This window comes from Cynocephalus volans, chromosome 16, assembly GCF_027409185.1.
Source record: "Cynocephalus volans isolate mCynVol1 chromosome 16, mCynVol1.pri, whole genome shotgun sequence".
Lineage (NCBI taxonomy): Eukaryota > Metazoa > Chordata > Mammalia > Dermoptera > Cynocephalidae > Cynocephalus > Cynocephalus volans.
In genome coordinates, this window is record NC_084475.1 from 66128252 (window position 1) to 66152320 (window position 24069).

The following is a 24069-nucleotide window of genomic DNA, read 5'->3' on the forward strand; positions in this document are numbered from 1 at the left end:
CTTGGTATAATTATTAATAACTCCCTCTTTTATGCTCAGAACTGTCCATCTTGGTTTGGACACCCTAGAGTATTGAGTGCTTAATTTGGTTAAACCATGCTGGAGTGGAAATGGAAAAAGGTAGAATGGATGTTCCCTTTTGCTTATGTTCTTCCATCTAATCCAAGCGACTTTGGGGAAGAAAGTCAATAAGTGCTTTCACTGGAATTGCATAAAGTTAGAGGTACAATGTTTTACCACATTAATTTTGCTTCAGTTGGACAATCATGAATTATGTACTTGACAGACTTTGGCTAATCTTATTGTAATGTGGCATTTATCTCATTCTTGTTCAAGGACACTGACAATTGGACATTTACAATATTTATTGTGAGTCTGTTGATATAGTTTAGTCTTCTACTTCTATGTTCCAACTTCCCATTTAAGCTATAAACTTAGAAGATCTGGTGAGGAATTGAGGAAGAAGAGTGAAAAAAAAAAATCCAGAAATGGCCTTCTGTTGGGAAGTAATAATTGTATTTTAATTAAGTTACTATTTAGAAGTGAAGGCACAGATAAACTGGCACATGCAAGTTATATGCAAATATATTTGGTCTTAGTTCATACACCATAATCTGAATAAAAATGTTCTCTTAAGGGCAATTATGTAATTCTAGTGTTCCATAACAGCAAATCAAACTCTGGATTTTGTAAGGGGATGCTTAATATTATAAACAAGCTTCCATTCTTGGAATTTTGTTAATACTTGCACTGAACAAGTCCCATTAATGTAGCTGATATGCCAAATTTTTTATTTTTGGTGAACTCAAATGTAAATGTCGGTATTAAATTAATGTTTCATTGTGGTTATAGTTATGAATCATAGCTTCTGAGTAGACTTAACTTTGGTTATGGATTCACAATTATGTGAATAGGTTGCTCCCGTGCTATTGAAGTGCAAAGGAAATACTTGAAGAAAATCTTTGTCTAATTTACATGCATAATATTTTATACATGTCTAATATATACCAGAATCTCATGAAGCCTAAATGAATAACAAAAAATTCTTCCAATTTACACATTGCTAAAATATGTAGGAATCAATAGCAGCCTCTACCCTCTTCCTCTACCCCAAACCACTCTTATTGAAGGGATTGTATTAAACTTGCTACAGATTCCTAAAGCGATAGCTATCTCATAGAAAAGTAAAATTGGTAGTTGTTTATTTCTTTACTGAGAATAGGGATTGGAGGCCACAACTGAAGTCAATCTGTGGAGCTCGCATTTTATCTTACTATTAAGATCTGAGTGGGAAACAATGCCTTTCACAAAATCATAAAAATAAAACATTACAATATGTAGTGAAAAATAGGCTGCAGGGCAAAAAGAAAAAAAAAAAGATTCATCCACCTATTCTGTTCACTAAAGGTGACAATTTGCAATGGGGATTGGCATCAGTAAGTGCAATTACTTCTCTACTTCCACTGAATGGTGAAACTGTTCTCCCCCTAGGAAGGCTTAGAGCAAGGTGTTTCAGGGTTGATGGGGGGGGGGGGCGGAGAAAAGACAAAGAAGCTTGTCTTGAATCTATTAGCTATAACGAACAGGTACTAAAAAACAGACAGTGCCACATTACATAAACTACAATCTAAATGAGATATTTTTATTTACATAAGCAGTTCCTCAGGCACTCTAAGCTAAGTTCATGGGAAGAAAGTCTTCCAAATGCCATTCATACCACCAGGGATAATTGCAGGACTAGAAAAAAGCATCCATGCCATTGCTGGGGAAACATGGGATTTTAATTTTCAGTTTGACTTACATTCTGTTGTCATATTATGGAGACTACAGTTGCAGTTTTACAGCATGGTTTTTCTTGGCTTATTTTAGAATCACAGAAAGAGGAAGCTTGCAAATCTTTTAATAAGGCAATTACATTCAGACAAAGATTAGATCTCAGTGGCACAATAGATTTTTGCTATATTATTCAGTATCTTTTTGATATTCCACTGTCACTAGACAAAGCTGTGAATAGTAATGTGACAAGTCTATTCAGAAGACAACAATGAGGGTTTCCTTAATTGTGTTCACTTGTATGCCACACAAACCCTCACTTAATTTTTTTTTTGCCTGTTTTGAAAAAGTAGAAAGAAAATACCATTTAGAGTCACAAAAAACACTGTTGAATCTATCTTTGAAATCTGCATTTTGTATTTGTAAAATGAAAATGTTGAGATATTCAATCATTTAATTTTTTATTTGGTAAAAATATCTCATGATTTAAAATGTCAGTCTTAATATAGAAATGAATTACTGGGTATAAAAAGAACAAAAATTCATAAGAACTTAAAGGCTTGTTTAAAAATATGTGCTTTAGATGATGAAATATGGATTTGAAAAATCCACATATTGGTTTGAAATGGTTGCTAACAAAAAGAAAAAAGGCAAAATTTTCTTATCTATTTTCTTTAAGTCTTAACCTACTCCCCACAACTTAAAATTCTTTAAATAATATTTTGATGGAAATGTAAGATATATCACACTTTGAAACTCCAATTTTACTTTAATATATCAGTTTTTTTGAGAGAAGGAAATCATGTTCATATGATCTAGCATTCTGTTAATTTTATAAATTAATATTTATATGCTAATTTAAAAAATAAGCATAATAGCACTTATCTTCACTGTTTCAATTGAGATTGTGTAGCTAAAACTTCATTTTACTTATGGCACATTGCTTGAAACTAATGAGTGCATAAGTGCAATTTTCCTAAATAATTCAAGCAAGACAAATAGAGACTGATTTAGTGGAGAAAGCACTGGGTTCTAATCTTGACTCTATAAGTAATGTTTTTACATCTTGGTTTAAAAAACTTAATCCTTTTGTATCCATTTCTTCATGAGTAAAACGGGAAATGCCCGATGAGAGGATAGGATAGAAAACCAATGAGAAAATTTTTGTAAATGTAAAAGCACTACACAAAGATTCCATAATATTAGGATAAGTATAGAAGATCCAAGAAGCTTTTGTAATCACAAATTTGAGAGAATCACATCCTGAATCATGGAAAGTAGAATGTGGCTAAGATTGTACACCAATGGCTACTTTGAAAGAGGTTTCCCACTAGAAATCAACAAATGACTTTGAAAAGAAATCTTCTAATATCTTAGAAATAATTGCTAAATGATGTAAAATAGAGCCTTATGAGTTTACCAAACTATTCTGAGCAACATTTACAATGTTTAAATACTAAAAAAATCAATTGATATTATGAGTGGAAGTGATTGATAGAGCTTTCTGCTTATTGAAAAGCACAGCAAAGTAGTTTGGTGTTTTTGCATAAAAATTAAGAGAATACTTAGAGAAAATTTAATAAGTAAGAAATGAATGAACTTTTTCTAGTTAGTTGAGATATTTTCACAAGCACTAATTGCAATGATTAGACAAACTGGGAGCTATTATACTTTGATATTGCTACAGAAATCTGCACTCTGTGTGCTTACCAACAACTTATTAGTGCAACGAAGTTGGCCAATGGAGGTCAGATCACAATACTGTACTTGCATCTAGTGCTTCTAACAATTATAAAGAAAACAGTAGCAATACTTCAAAATTGTTAATGTATGAACAAATTAATATTCACAATTTTGCTACAAGAACTCCCCAAAATTATTATTTTATTCTTTTTCAGTTACTTTTCTCCTTCAGTAATGCAATTCAGGTTATCAAACACAGTACCTAACAAGGCATAAATTTATCTTGCTTGTATCCTTAATATGGATTTGTCATAGACATTAAAAATTCCATACAAATGTTTGATATTTACTGTAGAAAATCTTAAATGTAGGGGCCTCAGCTCCCTACCCCCACCCTGCAATCAGGTAAGCAACAGAGCCAGCTGCCCAGGTCCTGAGACAGGGGCCAAGGGCCAGCACTACTCCCCCCTTGCCCCACTTGACAACATCTTAGAATGTACTTATTAGCCACATGTGTTCCTTTGGGATGTGTGACCTTTTTGCTTATGTCCTTCACCAAGTTCCTGCTTAGATTTTTCTAATTCCTTTTTAAGAGTTCTTTTTGCATTAAGGATGTTAATATCTGAGTGTTAAATTTGTTTCTTATTAATTGACTTCAAATTTAATTTGTGATGTTTTTCATCGTTTCTATGTTGAGAAAATAATTTTCTACCTGAACATTAAATTAAAAAAAAAATCTTAAATATAATTTTTCAGCATTATGTTCTATAGATTCTAATGAATGAATAAATTCTTTATTGACTTCGGCTCAAATGGCAAGAGTCCTTGATTCAGGGAATAACCAAATGCGGGCAGAACGAAAGTGAAAAATCAATAGCAATTGATTATTTAAACTCAGAATTTCAGGGTACTCAGGCAAGATTTATTCTAAGCCAAGCCCCAGTAGGAACACTCTTTGAATCTATCTGACTTGTAAATTGTCTCCAATACTTCATCCTGCACAATTAATTTGCAATCAGAATTGCTATTTTAAATGAGGCAACTGATTTGTTGATGAATTTTATATAGATCTTGCAATTTGTTTATTTTTGTTCACATATGTTAGTGTCTACCTACCTCCCACTATTTTTGTGTTTTTAAATTCTGACACTCCTCTTCTGATGTTTCTCCTTTACATTTCTACTTCATACTAGAAAGCCCTTCAGGACCCCAGTACCCTTGTGTTGTTGTCATATTGAATGGTGGGGGAGAGATGCCACCCATCTGATCTCATCCAGACTAGGATGAGACATCATTCAATGGAAAGCCAAGAGAGACTCAATTGGAAAATACTGCACCATGCTTTTTGTATATTGCACCTGCCTCTTGGGGGTATTGCTAAAATGGCAGCACTTTCAGAAAAAGAAACACTGGCAGACACTGGAAGTGATTAAATGGATGATTAAAAACTGGCACATTCTCTCCATGAAAGTGCACGTGTGTTTATTCTACTACACTTAGAACTTGGCAGGTCTTGGAGATCTGGCTAGACTGGTAAAACTCTAGCAGGACCACTGTTACTCATAAAGAGTTTCTTTTTCCAAGATACTGGGATCAAATGATAAGGTATTCCATTTGCCAACAAAATACATAATGTCACCAATTTAATTTTTGTATGAGCTCAGTAGAATACAAGGAAGTTATTTTCACACAATGGTTGGTGAATATTACAAACACTAATTCTTAAAATTAGAGATGTTAGGTTCTGTGAAACTGTCAATTTGTATGTTTGTAAATATTTGGGTGTTTGAATGAACACTTAATTTTGTGCATAAAATAATTTAAAATTCAAAATGCATAAAATAAAATGTTCTTGTAATGATGATTACACTTTGTTTCTTTCTAGTAGAATCTGCTGCTAATATATTGAGTGACTTACTAGACTGTAACAACAAAAGCAATCATTTATATCTTCTTTATTTAGTATAGCCATTATAAAGCTTTTCAATCCATTTATCCATGAGACACTTTATTAAAGCAAATGATAACCAAGCTATGTATTGGCCCTTTCAAGAACATCTTATGAAATGGGACAGCTTACAAAAGTTTACAAGAATAATTCATCAACAGATAGTACCAAGTTTTCAATTATTATTGGGAGTACAAGTGTACTCAAAAAGTTCATGGAAAGATTTGTATTATCTTTTAATTCTATTATTCCACAAACTTTTTCAAGTACCCTTGCAGAGGGACATGTAAAGTGTAAACAAACTCTTTATGGGAGCTTGTGAATTTCTAACAAGTGAATTAGAAGTTGATGAGTCACTTTACAAATGGCTCATTAAGGCGGGAAGAATATATTATGCTACATATATGATTGAGAATGAATAAATATAGATTAATATTATTGTAGAGTGGAAAGAAATCTTTGAATTCAATCTTCCCCCCAATTTTTGAGTTCCTTATTCAACATCCTCTTTGAGTGGTTATTTAATCTTTCTGATATCAGCCACATTTTCTGCCACCTCCAGCCATGTAACCCATTGGACTTCTCTTTATTGCCTGCACATTTCTGTGCCTTTGACCATACTGATTCTCCTGTGTGGACTTCTTTCCTCCCTTCAATTTCCAAAATATTACTTGCCAGGCAATATAAAATATTACTTTCTCTGTAAAGAGCCCCCCAATTCTACCAAGGTAGCTAAAAACATCTTTTGTTCCCTCCTGCTATTATGGCATTTACCATACTGTATTGTTATTATAACACACATGCACAAATTTGTAATTTTCAGTATGAAATTCCTGTGGCCAGGAACAGTAAAATTTATCTATATATTTTTAGAACCTAGCATATAGTTCTTTCTCAATAAAGGTTTTCTGACTGAATGTATGGATGAATGAATAAATTTTAGTTGAATCAGAAAGAGCAGTCATAAAATTATATAAGCAAGAATTGAAAATTAAAAATCTGAGCTCATAAACAAAAAAATTAGTGCTGACATAGATGAGCTATTGCTGAAACAACCAAAATTATCTAATTTTCATTTTTACTTAAAAGCTCTATTGGTCAATGGTGGCCCCAATTGACTGAGTGAGGTCAACCTAGAGACAAGTATAATGTAGGGAGAGTTTGTTTTTGCTTAAGAAGCATCGAAAAGTGGATGGAAAGTATGTGTCAGTCTGCCTATACCTGTAGAATGTTGTTGAAATTTATGACTTTTGTTATTCTTGGACCCAATCAGAAAATGATAAAATGTTTAAAATAAGAAAACTCGCATTTCTGGGCAAGCATCCATTGTTTGCCATTATTGTCCCATCCTGCTAACAGAAATAAAGCCATAAGACTTTGCTAAATTCAATAAATTATTCTTTGTGTCCAATAGAACTATAAGTGGGACTAAGGTTAATACATTTGCTAAGTTTCTTTCATTGTAAAGTTATTGGAATCTTTATTTTGTAGCTGTTGTTTTAAAACAAATGCATAGCTGCATATACAAGCACACAATGACATGGGATGATATATACATTCAGGATATGGATATCAGGAATATAAAAATTGTTAATCTGGGCCATATTTACACTTTTGTTGCTTGTTATTGCCTTGACTGGAGGGAGTTTTCTTGAAGTTATTACTAGCATTATGGCCTTTTATGCATTTCAACTTTAATCATTATGCTTTTAATCAATGTTCTGATTTGGTTAATATTTTCATGGAATGCAGTTCTTGGTAAATTTCACAGGATGCAGCTTCTCAATTAATGTTTCAAAATATAACGTTACCCACACAAGAATTTCAAACATAACTGTGGTAAATTTGCTGCTATTTATTTCTTCTTTTAGACAGCACCAGTTTACAGATCAAGTCCTGTTCTTAAATATTTAGGTAAACATTTATATATTTATATGTATATTTATGTATCTTCAAATAATAAATTTTTCCAGATATATTGAAGCAGAGAGACATGATTATGTAGTGAATCTCTAAGTTATGTTTGAGAGGAAAAGGTAACTAGGAGAAAGCATCTGTAGGATTTTTTTAAAAGTGACTTTTCTCTAAAGAGGAAGTGAGTGAGGCAGTCTTCATGAACAAAACATTAAATTTCAAAAAAATGTATGAATAATTAAATGTTGAAATTTGGAATTCTAAGGGACACAAAGAATAACTATCAAATGATAAAAACAAAAATTTTAATAATATGTAAGTCAACAAATAGAAACTGATAGAAGATATAGGTGAAAAGAGTTTTAGGGAACATATAGAAGATCACATACAAACATGTATATGTAAGTTTGACATAAAAATAAGAGACACTGGGGGGTAGTGCTACTTGAATCAAAATTTTAAAATCCTGAAAAACTAGAAATGTCTAAGAATTACACCAATGTAGCATGACTTGAGGGGCTTAGGATCAGAAAGTCAAAACGAGAATGTAGCTGTAACTAAGTGACAACATGTCAAGGTGTGGGATAATTGATGAGATGTCTTCCAACTCAACTAATTGTTTCTGATTGTTTAATACTATAAAGTTCCTTGTTTGTCTATTGGATGTCTGTGTTATTATGAAACAGTGTAACACAGTTCCACGAAACTCAGAATTTTTTTTAACTCTTTAAAATAAAGTCAACAAGTTTTTGCTTAAAAATAAAATCGATTGTAGAAATGTATTCTTCAAGGAAGGAGAGGTCTAGTGCTTACAGTGCTTATTTCCATAGCTGCTTTAGTGCTGTGTCTACCCTCTTCTTTTTTTTTTTTTTTTTCAAAAATGTATGTGGTGAGATAGATTTTTTACTAGAAGTTGTTATTAAAATAAAAAATGGAAAAATATTATATCAATATTAAGCTTTATATGTATATCTTCATTTATTTATTCAACAATATTTATTAAGTATATATTTGGGTTAGGCCCTGTTTCAGGCATTGAGGGTATAGCAGTGGCCTAAACAGACACTTGTTTTTCTCATGGGAAGGGAGACAATAACTAAAAAAAATAAATCTATAATGTGACTTCTGGTCAAGATGATGGAATAAGATGATCCCCAGTGACAGTTGCTCCCACAAATCAACCAATTTACAACTATAAAATAGTAACAGCAGCCAAGATGGGGCCCCTAGAGCTCGGGGGAAGAGGAGGAGAGACCTACAGAGTACATGAAGGCAGGAGAAGCCACGATGAGAGAAAGAAAAAAACACTCTAACTGTTTCAAATCCCAGCTGCTTCCAGGCTGGAGCTGCTGAGCACACAGAGCAGGAGACAACAAAAGTTGCAGCTGTGCCCTTCAGATGAAGTTGCTTGGAGGTGGCAGGGGAGAAAAGGGCCTTGGTGAACCCAGGCCAACAAGATCACTAATAGGGTTCCCGTGGACCCACATAGGAGCAAGGAGCCACACCAACTGAAAAAAAGGAGTCATTCAGAGGCCAGTGAGTCATTGCAAGGGACTGGAGCATGGCTTGTTCCACAGGAAATGTTTGCAGCATGGGCAGTGGGGGAGACAGGCACAACAGGAGAACACTGGGGCACAGCAATGACATCAGATCTACCCCCCAATCAGCACAGGACCTCTCAGGGGAGATTGGTCAGGAATATAGCATTGCATGGGGTGCAGTTTGATGAAAAGACTCAGGCCTGACCAGAGTTTCTATACAATCCAGGTGCACCAGATCTAACTAGACCCAGAAGTACCTATAAGGTCAACCATTAAAACCTGAGTTGCACAAAAAGCCTCCCTAGGAAATCAGCAGCAAAGCAGCAATTTAGCTCAGCCACAGAGCCCAAATACTGGTCCCCACAGGAAGTTCCCCCATTATAGAAGTAAGCAAAGGATAACAAATTAGTTTCAGTGCAGAGTTTAAGTGGTGGGAACAGCAAATAATCCAACACAGAACTGAAAGAAGAAATGAAGTACTCACAACCAGAGAAAAAGTTTGATATTAATTAGTAAAGGTCTCATTTCACCAAAGAACACCTATAACACATAGAAGGACCAGAAGTCTCCTGGGCTACCAAGTCAGAAAGCGGGGCCTTGGCCATGCCGCCCAACACGCACAACCAGTCCTAAGGGTGGGGGCTTAGGGCCTCAGCCACACCCCTAACACATGCACCACCCCGCCGACAACCACCAAGACACTGCAGAAAGTACCCTGGGCTCTTTTGAGCCAGGGCAGTTGGGGGTTGAGGGCCTTGGCCACATCCCCCTGTCATGCTTAATCAGCCCAGTGATGACCACTGAGTCACAGCAAGAAGGGCCCTGGCTTCCCAGGCTGGGGTGGTGGGGGGGCAAGAGCTCTTGCCACACACCTTTGACATCGGCACCCAGCCAGACAATGACCAAGCCACTGATGGAAGCCACCTGGTCTCCACTGTGGGAATGAGGCAGGTGCCACAGGCCTCAATCCTGCCCCTCCTCTTTCCTCCTTCTTCTATCTCATTTCCTTCCTCTTTCCCCTCTCTCCCTACCTCCAAGCTGCTCCACAACAACATCATAAAGTGTAAATGTTGCTTTGTGTTGCTTTGACCCCCACAGATTTTTCACCCCATTTCCCCTGGGTGATGGAGATGCAAAGGATTACTCAAAGCCCATCTCTTCTGAGCAGGGAGAAGTCCGAAAGTGGTTAACTTCCCTGGAACCCTCCAGCGAGAGGCAACCCTTCCTCGGGAAATTAACACCGAATTGGGGTTCTCTTCCTGCATTTATTTTCCAGACCAAGAAGTTACAGGAAGAGAACAAACGTGGGGTTATAGTTTAACAATATAAGCTGGTAACTTTCAGTGAAACAAGTCAGATGACATTCCAGTAAGGCTATCAACAAAAGCTTGATCTAGCAAACATTCCCTTCTTACAGCAATTTCTCAGTATCTTTACATAACAATCAGTAACTAGTCTGTCTTTGAGCCAGCAACCTTGCTGTGCCACAATTCTTACCTTGCAACAAAGACTCACTAGCCTGGGGAAGATATCCTGTCCTTGCAAGGTCAATATTTGAAAATGCAAGACTTTGGAAAACCAGGTCCTGTGAAGTACCTATGCTTTTTAGTATATTCCATATCTCCCCTGTTTTATTTATTTAAAAGAAAAGCAAAAGCTATAGATCAGGTAGGTACAGGTAAGACAAAAGCATTTAAAGCAAAGTCAGTATCATTTAGCATGGTGAGTCCTTTTAATTTACTTCAGGTGAGGACTGATGATGTCATCTCTCAGGGCAGCTGCAGCAGCATCACTACAGGTGCTGTGAATTGGGTGTAATTAATAATTGTTGAAACTCTGGAAAGGGATTCTGCTCTGTGTAATAGTTGATTCTGAGTCCAGAGAATTTGTTAATGTTAAAACTGTCCAGGACATACTGCTTTCAGAGTGTCTAGTCTTTTGTAAAATTTTTGATCAATTTACAAGTTTTTTGTTTAAGAACAGGATGTCTCATCCAAGTTACAAACACCCTCTTTAAGGCCAGGAAAATTTAGAAAACTGCTTTTGTAGAGAAGACGTTATTTCCCCCTTTATGATCAAGGCATTCCTCATAAAAGCGCTGATGATCAATATCTTGATTGAAAAGGTCTTACTTTTCTTTGTATAAGTCTCTTGGTGTTGGGAAGGCTCTTTCCCAGGTGGTGATTGAAAGAAGCATCTCAGCTCACTTTCTTTCAGTGATCTGTCCCATGTTGCTGGGAAGACTGTTTCCCTGGTTGTGTTTTATCCCATTTTGTGGGGAAAGATGAACAGTAGGATGAAGTAGCAGTTTAGCCAAATTTATGGCAACATAAAAGAGAGGTCAGAGCTTGGAAATAAGACATGCTATTTTATATTCAAAGTTTTAAATTATATCCTGTTATAAAGAGAGAGAGTTAATTTTCATTGAACTTATAAAAATAGCCACAGTGCTATAATAATCATAAGGATACTTAAAGTTATTAAATTTGGGGGGGATTAAATAGGGAGAAAACAAATGCTTTTATCTCTGTTTTAAATGACATTTTACCAAACTGTTGTTAGTTAGAGATAGCTAAAGAGAGAGGGAGAGTTTTTTTACATTTGGAGAAACATTAGGAGAACCAGCAGTGTTTTAAAATAAGGAAATTTAAAAAACCCATAATACTTTTTAATTAGTTTAAAAATTAACTTTTGTTGTTTTGACCTTTGTGAAAAATTTCACAAACCCATCAGTTTCTTTTTTAGAATTTTGGAACTTCAGTTTAAAGCTACAAACTCAAAGTTTGTCGGAAAACTGTACCTATGAGAGTTTTTTCATGAAATATTTGAAGACATAACATTTTAAAATTATAATTAAACCAAGATTATGACCGGTAGCATTTATATCAAGACACAGATATTTAAGAACCTTACAAGATTTTGGAACACATATCCATAACACATAGTACTGACAATGCTTTCCCATATAGTTTAATTTATTAAATAAGCCAATCAGTTTTGATGCATCTTTTATATATCCTTTGAGAAAACCCAGGGCCCTTGGAGTTTCTCAAAGTTATTTTAAAGTTTCAGAATTTAGTGTTGGAAAGCTTTGTTAAATAACAAAAGGCCTAAAACACTTAGTTGAATAAAATCCCAAATTATTACAAAAAATAAACCAAAGTGGCAGAGGGCTTCAAAGACAGAGAGCACAAGAACTTATCCTGACATGAGTTTTTTAAACCCGTTATCTAAGGGACAAAGAAAACCTTTTACATATTTTAATAAGAGTAATTAAGTGGTTTTTTTAGAAAATCTGGTTGTTCCATCACAGGAGAGCAAATTCTAACCCTGTATTAGAATACTTTTGACATTAATTTTTAGAAAAATTCACACATAATTTCTTTTTAAATCCAGTTCATTTTTTTTTTTTTACTCTAAAACCCTTTTAACAAACTTATCTATATAAACCATTATCAAGACTTACTCAGACATTCTGTTTTTGTCCTATACTTCCTACCTTCTAAATAGCTAGTCATTTTACTCTAGGACAAAAATACACTGTACCAGATGCTTTCTTACATAAAAATTATTTTTCTTTCTTTATATGCCCTCCAACCATAACCATATCCCCACATCCATAGCCTTTTTAAAATCACCTCCTTTTTACATACTTGTTTCTTTTTTATCAATGTTAAATTGGCCTAATTTGTCTAAAAATTATATATAAAAAGGTTTTTTTTTTTGTATTTAGTTCTTTTGGTTTTGGCAGGGTTAACAACTTAAAAACCTCTAGCAAAGACAAATGTAGTCCTGTTTGATTAGTAAACTCAGGCAACAATGTGTTTTGATAAGAACATTTTCATACATTCAGGTTAGTAAATAGGCGTCTATTTATCAGTTACTTACAGTCTGCTACTTTAAGGAGAGATAGGAGTTGTAATGTATGTTCAGTCTCCCCATTTGTTAACAAATTATCCATATTTTAAATATAAAGAGAATGAAAAAATATCTCTGGGGTTAAAAAGACCTAATTTTGACCTGCCGCAGGTGTGCAGTCACTAATCAAAAGCCACCTGTGCATTTCCCTTATTAGGGACTCTCTTGCTGGGATGAATTGGACATCCTATTCCTCTCCAGTGCTTGGCAGGTCAGTCTCTGATCTGTGGAGAATGTCCTCACCTGGGGCACCATTTTGTTGCTTTGTGTTGCTTTGCCCCCCATGGATTTGTCACCTCACTTCCCCTGGGTGATGGAGATACAAAGGATTACTCAAAGCCCATCTCTTCTGAGCAGGGAGAGGCCCCAATGTGGTTAATCTCCCACTGGAACCCTCAAGTGAGAGGGATCCCTTCCTTGGGAAATTAACACCAAATTGGGGTTCTCTTCCTGCATTTATTTTCCAGAGCAGGAAGTTACAGGAAGAGAACAAACGTGGGGTTATAGTTTAACAATATAGGCTGGTAACTTTTAGTGAAACAAGCCAGATGACATTCCAGTAGGCTATCAACAAAAGCTTGATCTAGCAAACATTCCTTCTTACAGCAATTTCTCAGTATCTTTACATAACAATCAGTAACTAATCTGTCTTTGAGCCTGCAACCTAGCTGTGCCACAATTCTTATCTTGCAACAAAGACTCACTAGCCTGGGGAAAATTTCCTGTCTTCTCAAGGACAATATTTGGAACTGCAAGACTTTGGAAAACCAGGCCCTGTGAAGTACATATGCTTTTTAGTATATTCCACATGTAAAAAATAATAATATTAATTATTTTAAAAGAATGGGAAATGTGGAACAAAAAAAAAGAAAAAAGAAAAAAAGAAAAGAAAGAGTATAGTGATCTCAAAAGCTAATGCACGCAGACTCAAATTTCCTTCACAGGCAATAGCGAGTTGTGGTTAAAAGTTGGTTAAGAGATTTTGGTTCAAATCCTGGCTCTGTCACTCATTAGTTATGTAAGTCAGGTAAATCTGAGTGTGATATTGTTTTATTATATATATATGCTTTTTGTCCATAGTTCTTTGCTTTCCAAGATGGGACTCAAATCTTCCCCTGAATTTCTGGGTTTGAGCTAGCTATGAAGAAATTCTCTGACCTACCTTATATGATTGTAGGTCCTAAGACCCCTATTTCAGGAAGGAAAGAATTCCTGGGAGGAAGGAATGTTGCACAGAGAGGCCAAAAGGATCTGAACAGACAGGCCTTGCTGTATTTCTCCACTCAGTCTATTAGCATTAGATATTACCCTTTTTGCCCAATCACATTTCTACATAGTTGTCCATGCTTCAATCATGTCTGCATGATAAAGCTTCCATAAAATCCCAGGATCCCTGATTTGGGGATCACATACTGCACATAGGTATTGATATGCAATGTTGTACCCCACAGATATGTACAATCAATTGTGTTTCAATTAAAAAGAAAGAACACAGATTTCAGAGAGCTTCTGGTTAGCTGAACACATGGAGATTGCTGTGGGGAATGGAAACTCTGCCCCTCATCCCCCATCCCTTACCCTATGCATCCCTTCATCTGTATCCTTTGTAATGTCCTTTATAAAAAACTGGTAAAAAAAAAAAAAAAAGTCTATAATGTGTGAGAGTGTGAAGAGTGTTATGAAGACTAGAGATAAAGCATTACAATTTATACAATGCATTTCAGGTCATATTATTTCATTTGAGTTCTACAACAACCATAGGAAACTAGATATATGTTATTGTCATTCTTAGTCTTGTGGAAACTAAAGTTGGGAGAGGCCAAGTGAGTTAAAGTTACATGCCTAGTAAAGAGAGGTGTTATATTGAATCCAAGTCAAGTATCGTTAGTTCAGTAACAAATATTATTTCCACTTATTAGGCAAGTGACCTTGGAATAGTTGTTTACCTTTTCCAAGCCTTGATTACCTAACTATTAGAATGGGAATAATAGTAGTATTCACCCCATAGATTTGTGAGAATTACAAGATAATCTGTGTAAATGATAGCACAATGTTTGGCACATGCAACTGACAAACTTGACTCTAGATCACAGGTCAGCAAACTATGGCCCTCAGGCTAATCCTGTCTGCTGTTTGTTTTTGTGAAGCATGTGAGCTAAGAACGTTTTTACATTTTAAATGCTTAAAGAACATCAAAACAACACTCTATGGAATTCAAATTTCATTGTCCACCAATAAAGTTTTATTGGTACACAGTCACTCTCATTTATTCATATTTTGTCTAAAGCTGTTTCATGTTACAACAGCAGAGTTGAGGAGTTTATAACAGAGACCATATGGCCTGCAAAGCTGAAAATTTACCAACTGGTCCTTTACAGAAAAATTTTACTGACGACTGTTCTGGATACAAGTGCTTAGCTTTGCAGCCCAAGCAAACCATTGCTTTTTTCATTCTAGGAGTAACTATCTATCATATCTGATTGTCAGGGCTCCAGACTGGGAGCCATTTCAGATGCTTCTTTTTCTCTAACTTTCCTGCATCCAGTCTGTTAAAAAGTCCCATCAGATCCATAGCCAGATAACGTGAATCCAGCTGTTTCCTTCCTCAACTAGTACTACCTAAGAGACTGAATATCCAAACGCATATGGCTGGACCTTACATAAAAATACAACTCTGACCAATAATCTGAAGCAAACTGCCCAGGAAACCAATCCCTGTATCAACAATAGATAGCCCAGGAAGCCAGCCTGCTGTAAGTCAGACTCTGGTAACAATCCAGGAAGCTAAACATAAACACTAACTTCTGTAATAATCAGCCCCAAATGGCCAGGACTTCATTAATAACTGACAGCTTCTCTAGTTTTTGTCCCTGCTTCCAACTTAGGACCAACCAGAAAAAGCCAAATATGCACCCCTAACCAGTGAAATGGGATGTCCTGCTTTTAGTTAGTGGGCCTGCGGCTCCCCTCCGCCAACAGCCTTCAATGATGGCATACTTAAAGACTTCCCTGTTTTCCACTATGAAGCTTTCCCACTCCTCTGCCTGCCTTTGGTCTCTGCCAAAATGCAAGTGATGGTAGCTGACTGCCTTGTAAGCTGACTGCCAGGTAAGCTCTGAATAAATAGGCTTCGTATCTTTCATTTGGTTAGACTGTTTATGTGAGTACACCCTAGAGCAAGCCACAATGAGCTCTTGCCTCCACAATGGAGAAACCTCCAAAGTGGACTTTTCTGTCCTCTGGTCCTTCTGCCTCCTTACACTTTGCACCACCAGGCAAGTGGTCCTGAAATTTTAAATCAGATCATATCAAGCCTGAATTTAAGACCCCACCGTTGTACTTAGAGTGAAATACAAATGACTTACCTAAACCTAAATATCCTATAGGATCTGTTTTCAGCCTACCTTCTGGGTGTCATCTCTTGACTTTCTTTCCTTCGTTCATGTTGCTTTAGCTAGCCTTGTTCTCTCAATCCATCAAGCTCTGTTGTGCCTCAAGTTCTTCACACTTATCTCCCAGATCTTGCACTTCTAACTCTGCAAAGAGGTCTTCCCATACCACCCAATCTAAAGTAATTCCTCCCATCCCTGTTTCACCCCTTATCTTCTTTCTATTGCTATGTTTTGTTTTCCTCAGAACACTTATCAGTATCTGAAATTAATCTTGTTTATTTTTATTTTTTACTTTTTTATCAGTTTCTTTTCCACATGACTAAATCCTCTACATTAGCATAGAAACTCCATCTGACATCTTGTCAGTTAGAGTGGCAGCATAAAGATATTTATTTTTCTTTGTTTCTCTTTGGTCTTATTTCTCAATTTCTAATGAACTATGAATGAGGAAGAAGTGTTGCTGATAGGCTCTGCTCAAAATTCCCGGAAACAGGTACAGACTTTTTTCCTTTGGAGATGAGACTGCTACATATCTTGTGTGACCTTCTTTTTTCTCATCTTACCCTGTTTGTACACAATGACTTTCTATTCTTTTAATAACTCAAATATGTATAATTAGTTTAAGTGTTATCATTTGGATGTACAATTATAATATTTTATTATTATAAACAATGATACAATAAGTATTTTGCTTTTTTATTCATTTGTACAAGTATTTCTGTAGAATATCAAATGTAAATATTGTTTTAAAGGGTTTGCTTATTAAATTTGATAGCTATAGCCAAATTGCTTTCTAAAGAGCTGTACAAACTTCTAAGCTCCTTAGTAGCACCTGTTTTCCCATATCTTAACCAACAATGAATATTTTAAAATTTTATACCAATCTGATATGTGAAATGCGATACTACATTACTATTTTAATTTTTTCGTTTAATACATATAACTGAACATATTTACTTAGTGTGTTGGTCATTTTTATTGTGTTTTTTCTTTAAATAGCCGGCTCATATCATTGCCCTTTAAAAATATTGAATTGTCTTTTTAGAATTAATTTTTATGAGATCTTTAAAAAATTCTAACATTATTCCTTTTTCTCTATGTATTCTAAATATTTCCCTTTTGTCTGTTACTTATCTTTGTACTTTGCTTCTGGTATCTTGTAGCAAAATGTATCATTTTTTTCTTTGTGGCTCTCAGGTTTTGAGTTTTGTCAATTAAGAACTTTTTCAATTAATAATTATAAAAATATTTCTCTATAGTTTCTTCTAGTAGTTTTACAGATTTTTAATTTTTGGATCTTCCATTGTCTACAATTTTATCTAACTGTAAGTGATCTAAATTAAATTTTCCATTAGTTGATAGCTAACTTCCTCAACATTGTTTACTGAGTTGTCTGTCAATTTTCCACTGCTTGTTTGAAATATTAGTTTTATCATATACTAAACATTCATAAATACAAGGGTTTTCAAAAAGTTCATGGAAGGATTTATATTATCTTTTAATTCCATTGCTCTGCAAACTTTCTGAAGTTCCCTCATATACATGGCTATTTCTTGATTACATTTTTTCTTTTCTAAAGCAAAATTTTTAAAATTGAAGAACAGGATGTATACAAAAAGTGCACAAATTGTGAGTGGACAGCTTGATATTTTTTATAAACCAAACTCATCATGTAACCGTCAGCTAGGTCAATAAATAAAATTATCACGATCTTAGAAATCTCTATTTTGTAGGTTGTCAATCATATCTTCAAATATTGATAACTCTGTCTTTTAAAATACATCTCCCCCCCTACTATATTAGAAAGATCTCCAGAAATGTACAAGAACTTCCTTGACTTGTTGCTGCTTTAAATGAGGAATGCCTTTAATTTTTCACTATTAAATACGAGGTTTGCTGTAGGCTCTTGGTATATTCTTCCCAATAAAATATAGAAAATCTTTTGGTATCTCAATTTTATGAAGATTTGATTTAAAAAAAAAAAAAAAAAAAGCTTGCATAGGGAATGAATTTTTGTGGGGCAACAAGCAGAACTGTCCACACATGACCTATAGGTTCAGGCTGGCTTGCCTGGACATCAGGCTAGCTTGGACAAGAATGTGTCTCCTTCTTCAGCAGGAGAACTCACTGAAATTCAGCTTCCATCCCCTCCCTGCTCCACCTTTGCAGGAGACACTGCAGCATCCTACCTCCCCTAGAGCTTTAGTAAGACAGGTGGCTGATCTACCCAGGTAATTCCTATAAACTGCTTTCTTTCCAACTGCAGAAAGTTTGATGCTAAGCAGCCTCAGTGTTCTCTCCACTTGTGAGTTTGATTCTCCTTATTTAATTATAAGAGACAGAGATGAGGATGTGGAGGTGGTAGTAGGGGTGGGCGGAGGGCCCCTCCCCTGGAGTAGCCCGTGTACTCTGGGCCAGCTGTGCCCTGGCTGGGCCTGTTTCTCTGTGACGTGCTGGGAGGGCTAGGGGTGTCCGTCTATGCCATCTCCTCCCTTTCTAACTCTTGGCACATGTAAATTCCTCCTGCCCCCCCCCCAAATAAATTCCTTAGTCTGTGTGATGTAGAATTATTCATCCTGACCTTTGTGGGTACAGTTGGTGCCTCGCTCAGATTGTATCCTTTAGGTGGAGAAGTTATATAAAATATTTTAACATCTATCATGATAAGCATATTTTTAAAGCCAATTTGTTAATCATTTGACTTCTTATACTAAGAGATATTTTAATGTTCAACTCTTCTTTCTTGTGATAAACCCTGTCATGATCCATTGCTGGGTCTGATTTGCCAATATTTATTTATCATTATAAAAATCTCTATTAATGAGGAAGAGAAATTTACAGTTTCTTTGTAAATTGGTACAGTGTTTCATAAACGTTTCGTCTTTATTTCTATGATCAGAATAAACTTAAATAACATAGGAGTTACCTTTTTTCTGTAAAAAAATAAATCTGGTAGAACTGAGCAGTAAAACTAGGCCTGTGCATTTTGGTGGTAGGGTAGATATTGATTATGCTTTCAATACATTTTTTCATTATTGTTTAATTTAGGTTTCTTATCTATTTTTAAACTTAAAGTTTGTAGCTTAAGCCTTTCTGAGAAATTTTCTATAGTTATCTACTTCATCTATTCCCCCCTGCCCCCCGCCAACCTATTGGAATCAGTCTCTATGTTACTGTCTTTAACTTTAAACAATATCTCTTAATGTTCCTTTTCTTGTTCTTAATATTATTTATTAATGCCTTTTGCCTAAAAAGATTTTCCAAAGTTTTTGTTTCTACAGAACTAGCTTTTAAAATTTTTACTTTTTAAAATTTTTAACACATTAATTTTTCTAGTGTCTTTTTAAATATCAACTACTTATTATAAGTTGATTTTGTTTTTATGATTTGGCTTCCTGTATTAAAGGCTTAGTTCATTTATTTTCAATTCTTTCTTGTCAGCTAATACATGAATTTAAGTCTGACTTTTCTTGCTAAGTGCTTCTTTGCTCACCACATAAATTTTGTCAGTAATTTCTTAATACTTCTTAATTTCATTTTTAATTTCCTCTTTAATGTAAGTAATTTAAGAGGGTATTTTTAAATTTCAAAAATAATTTTTTTTACCTCTTCCTCATCACACATATTGAGCAACTTGTTTTTCAATTAATAATATAGTTCTACTTTTCTCCTAAATTGGTACATTCAGTAAGATCTGCCTCATTCTCTTAAAAGTTGCCTTACATTAAGTTTTATAGATGTACCATAATTTATTTAACCATTACCATACAGGTGGGCATTTATGGACATTTAGAGTCTTTAGAATTTTACCTCTTGCAAAAAGTGCTACAAAAATATCCTGTTTCTCTGTGCATATCAGGAGAGCACACTAGAATTGGAATTGTAGGGTCAAAACTTATGCATATTTTAAATTAGATAGATCATCCAATTGGGTTCTAAAAGACTTTACTGGCAGATATATTAATATCAATGCTGTTTACCTTCATCCTCATTATCAGGAGATGTTGTCAATCTTTATTTATTTATTTATTTATCTATCTATCTATCTGTCTATCTGTCTATTTATTTATTTATTCATTTATTTATTTTGTGCCAATCTTATTGTGATAGAGAATAATGGCCATGAAAGATGCTAGTGTCCTGGTTCTAGGAAAACGGCAAATGGAACTTTGCAGATATGATTAAGATTATGGACCTTGAGATGGGGAGTTTGTTCTCATTATCCTATCCAAGTGGGCCCCAAACAATCACACAAGCTCTTAGAAGTGGAAGAGGGAGGCAGAAGAAGGGGGAGAGAAATGCAACATGAGTAGGACTTGTTCCACCATTGCTAGCTTTGAAGATAGAAGAAGAGGACCATGAGCCAGTGAATGTGCTGGCTTCTAGAAGCTGACAGCCAGCCCTCGTTTTATAGCCAGAAAGAAAACGAGGACCTCAGTCTTATGATCACAAGGAACTGAATTCTGCAAACAACATGAATAAACAGGGGACATGCCTCCCTAGAGCATCTAGACAAAAAGGCAGCCTTGCCATCACCTTGGTTTTAGCCCACTGAGGCCTGTGTCAAACTCCTGACCTATAGAACTGTAAGGTAATAGATGTGTGTGTTTTAAGCTACCAATTGTGATAATTTGTTACAGTAGCAATAAACAACTAATACTCTGATGCTTTAATTTTCCTTTCCAGATAAGGAAGTAAGTTGGAGCATTTTGCTTACAATTTATGGTGCTACTGAATTGTGATTAAAAAATGTGATTTAAATTTATATTTTTAAATTTTAATCAATATTTCCTTGGAGGCCTAGTTTGCCAGTGTGGTTTCTGTATTGATTGGACCCTCATCAACACGTCAGTGCATGCAAATATTCCATTTTTTATTTGAAATTATGCAAATTTACTATTTGTTGGGTATAAAATGCTCTGTTGCTATGTAGATCTATTAAATCAAACTTAGTTGTTCAAATCCTTTATATTTTTGCTTAATTTTTTTATCCACTTGATCTCTAAAATTCTGAACGATTTTCTAAATTCTTCTACCATGATTGCAAAATTGAAAATTTATCTTTATGTTTTTTCTAATCTAAGTGATGAAATTATTTGATGCTAATGATGGTGTCAAAGCACGAAAATGAATATTTATGAACTGTTTGCTGATTTTATAAACTAGAACATTACCAACACTTTGCGACACTTCAGTAACTTCCTCTTTCTTATTCCCCTGTTTTCCCTAAGACTTAGCCACTATCCTGAATTTAGTGCTATCATTCTCTTGCTTTAGAAAAAATGTTACCATATGTGTATTTCTAGTCTAAGCAATACATTTACTTTTATTTGCTTGTGAGTTTTAAACTGTTATATTATGGGCAATTATATTAGGCAAGATTCTTCAGAGAAACAGAAGCAACAGGATGTGTGTTGAGAATTGGCTCATGAGAATTGGCTCATGAGATTTGGCTCATGAGATTATGGAGGCTGAGAAGTCACATGATATGTTGTTTGAAAGCTGGAGACCCAGGAAAACTGGTGGTGTAAATCAGTCTGAATCTTAATGGCTGAGATCCATGGGCACTGATGGTGTAACTCCCAGGTAGAGGCTGAAGGCCTGAGAACCAGGGGTGGGGCTGAAGTGGGAGATGGTGGGGTGTGTGTGTGTGTGTGTGTGTGTGTGTGTGTGTGTGTGTAAGTCCCTGAGTCTGAAGTTCTGAGAACCAGGAGCTCCAATGTCTGAAGGCAGGAGAGGATGGATGGCCCAGCTTAAGAAGAGAGAGAGAAAAAGAAATTCAGATACAAGAGATTACATACTGTATGATTCCATTTACATTACATTCTAGAAAAGGCAAACTTATGGGAACAGAAAACAAATCAGTTGTTGCTGATGGCTGAGGGTTGAGGGAGTGGGTATTGACTGCAAAGGTGAATGAAGGAAATTTTCTAGATGATGGAAATGTTCTGATTCTAGATTGTGGTGTTTTCGTGACTATATACATTTTTAAAAACTCATCAAAGTGTACATTTAAAAGAGTGAGTTTTATTGTATATAATTATACCTAAATAAATCTGACTTCAAAAAATAATTTGGTGGTGTACTCCTTGACAAGAGGTGAGTATTCAGTTACTCTTTGAGGTTGTTGATTTTATATTTTGATATTGGGCATATTTCAAATTAATTCAGCTTATTTGGAATTTGAAGCTCCAAAGAGTATAAGATTATTTATACTTATGAATAGCATGTTATTGGAAAATTAGAGGAAACTAATAGAATTTATTTATTTCTTTTGCTAAAAATCTCACTTAGTTGCTCTTGTGTGACAGAAATACCTGTGCATATAATGAATGATGGTTAAGGATGAAGTAGCTGAGAAATTCTAAGAAAAGGGGAAAGACTGTACAGTCAAGGGTCCTTGAAAATGTTAATTTCCAATTAAGGAAAATAAGCAATTCAAAGAGCTGTACCCAACAGAGACCAGTTTTGCATAAAGCTAAGCCAATCAGACTGAGTTTCTTTTAGAGTTATCTGGAGGAGCTTTGAAAGTACCCTTACACTTGCCAGATCAGGTTTTACTTATACTTAGTGTAATTAGAAGTAACTGGGACTTCTTTTTTGGGGTGGGGATTCATATCAAGTTACCAAATAAATCCTCCAAAAGATATTTAAGCAGTGAGAATTATAAAAAAAAAAAAAAAAAAAAAAAAATCCATGACTTATGAAAGATAAGCTCTCTTCATTTCTAACCTTTATCTGAGTGTGGACATTGTGGCTTTATTACTATCTAAAATCAATCCTAAATAGTTTATTTTTATATTTTTACTTCAAAGTTTCATTTAAGAATAGTCACTTACTTCTTTTCTCAATTATATGACTTTGTATTTCTTGCATAAATTTGTTGCTTGTACTTCATTGTCTTCTAGGCTGTTTCTTTTGTGGCTAGTAACTTACACGTTTGTTTCAAACACAATATGAAAATTTTGCTGTCAGGCCTAATTTTTTAGAAATATTAAATTGTTACATTTTTATATTCCATAAGCTATCTGTGGGCTCTCTCTGTGGTGGCATAGAAATAAATGGTCTTAAATTTTATGTAAACTCTGTGTGTTTCAGAAAAAGGTATATCTCCTTCAGCTTTCAGGGGATTTAAAGGAGCCTGTCTTCTCAGTCAAAGGTTTTTGATTATCATCTGAAAAAGATCCCCTCAGTCAAGTGCAGTAGTATTCCTGTGTTCCAAATGCCAGCATTATTTTGGAAGTTCTAAGAGTTAGTGTTTCATATTCAAATGAAGATCACATTTCATGAAAGAAGACTCCTGTGTTTTGAGTGCTTACTCTTGGTCAGATATCAGTACTTCACATTTATTTCTTGATCTTTCTCAAAACTCTTTGAGACAGGTAGGACCAATTTTTCCAGTTAAAAACCCTAAGCTTGAGTGGTAAAGTGACCAGCCCAAATTCACATGACTTAGTGAGGTGCAGAGGTGACATTTAACCCCAGGTCTATCAGACATGAAACATGAGGCCTTCCCACTACATCCTATAGAAAATAGAAAGAGAAAGAGAAATTGTCAAATAAAAGAGAAAGAAGATGTAAGATAAGTTTCCAATGTTGTGATTTTTCCAGGATTTCATAAAAACTTTAAAAGCCATTGAATCACACACATTCATGCCCATTTGTTTTTACATTATATTAGACCCACTTCAACGGATGAAACTAAAAAGATTTCATAAAATAAGAAGCTCTGGAGATTTCTCAGCATTCAATTAGTTTTCAAAGTTTCTGCTGAATTACAAGATGATTTTTCTGTTGGTAATCTCTTTGTTCAAGAAGATGTGGTACTGCAATTTTTATTTTTGATTTTTATGTTGTTTTCTTAGATGCTTCCACCTTTTCCCAAAACATGCTGTGCTTG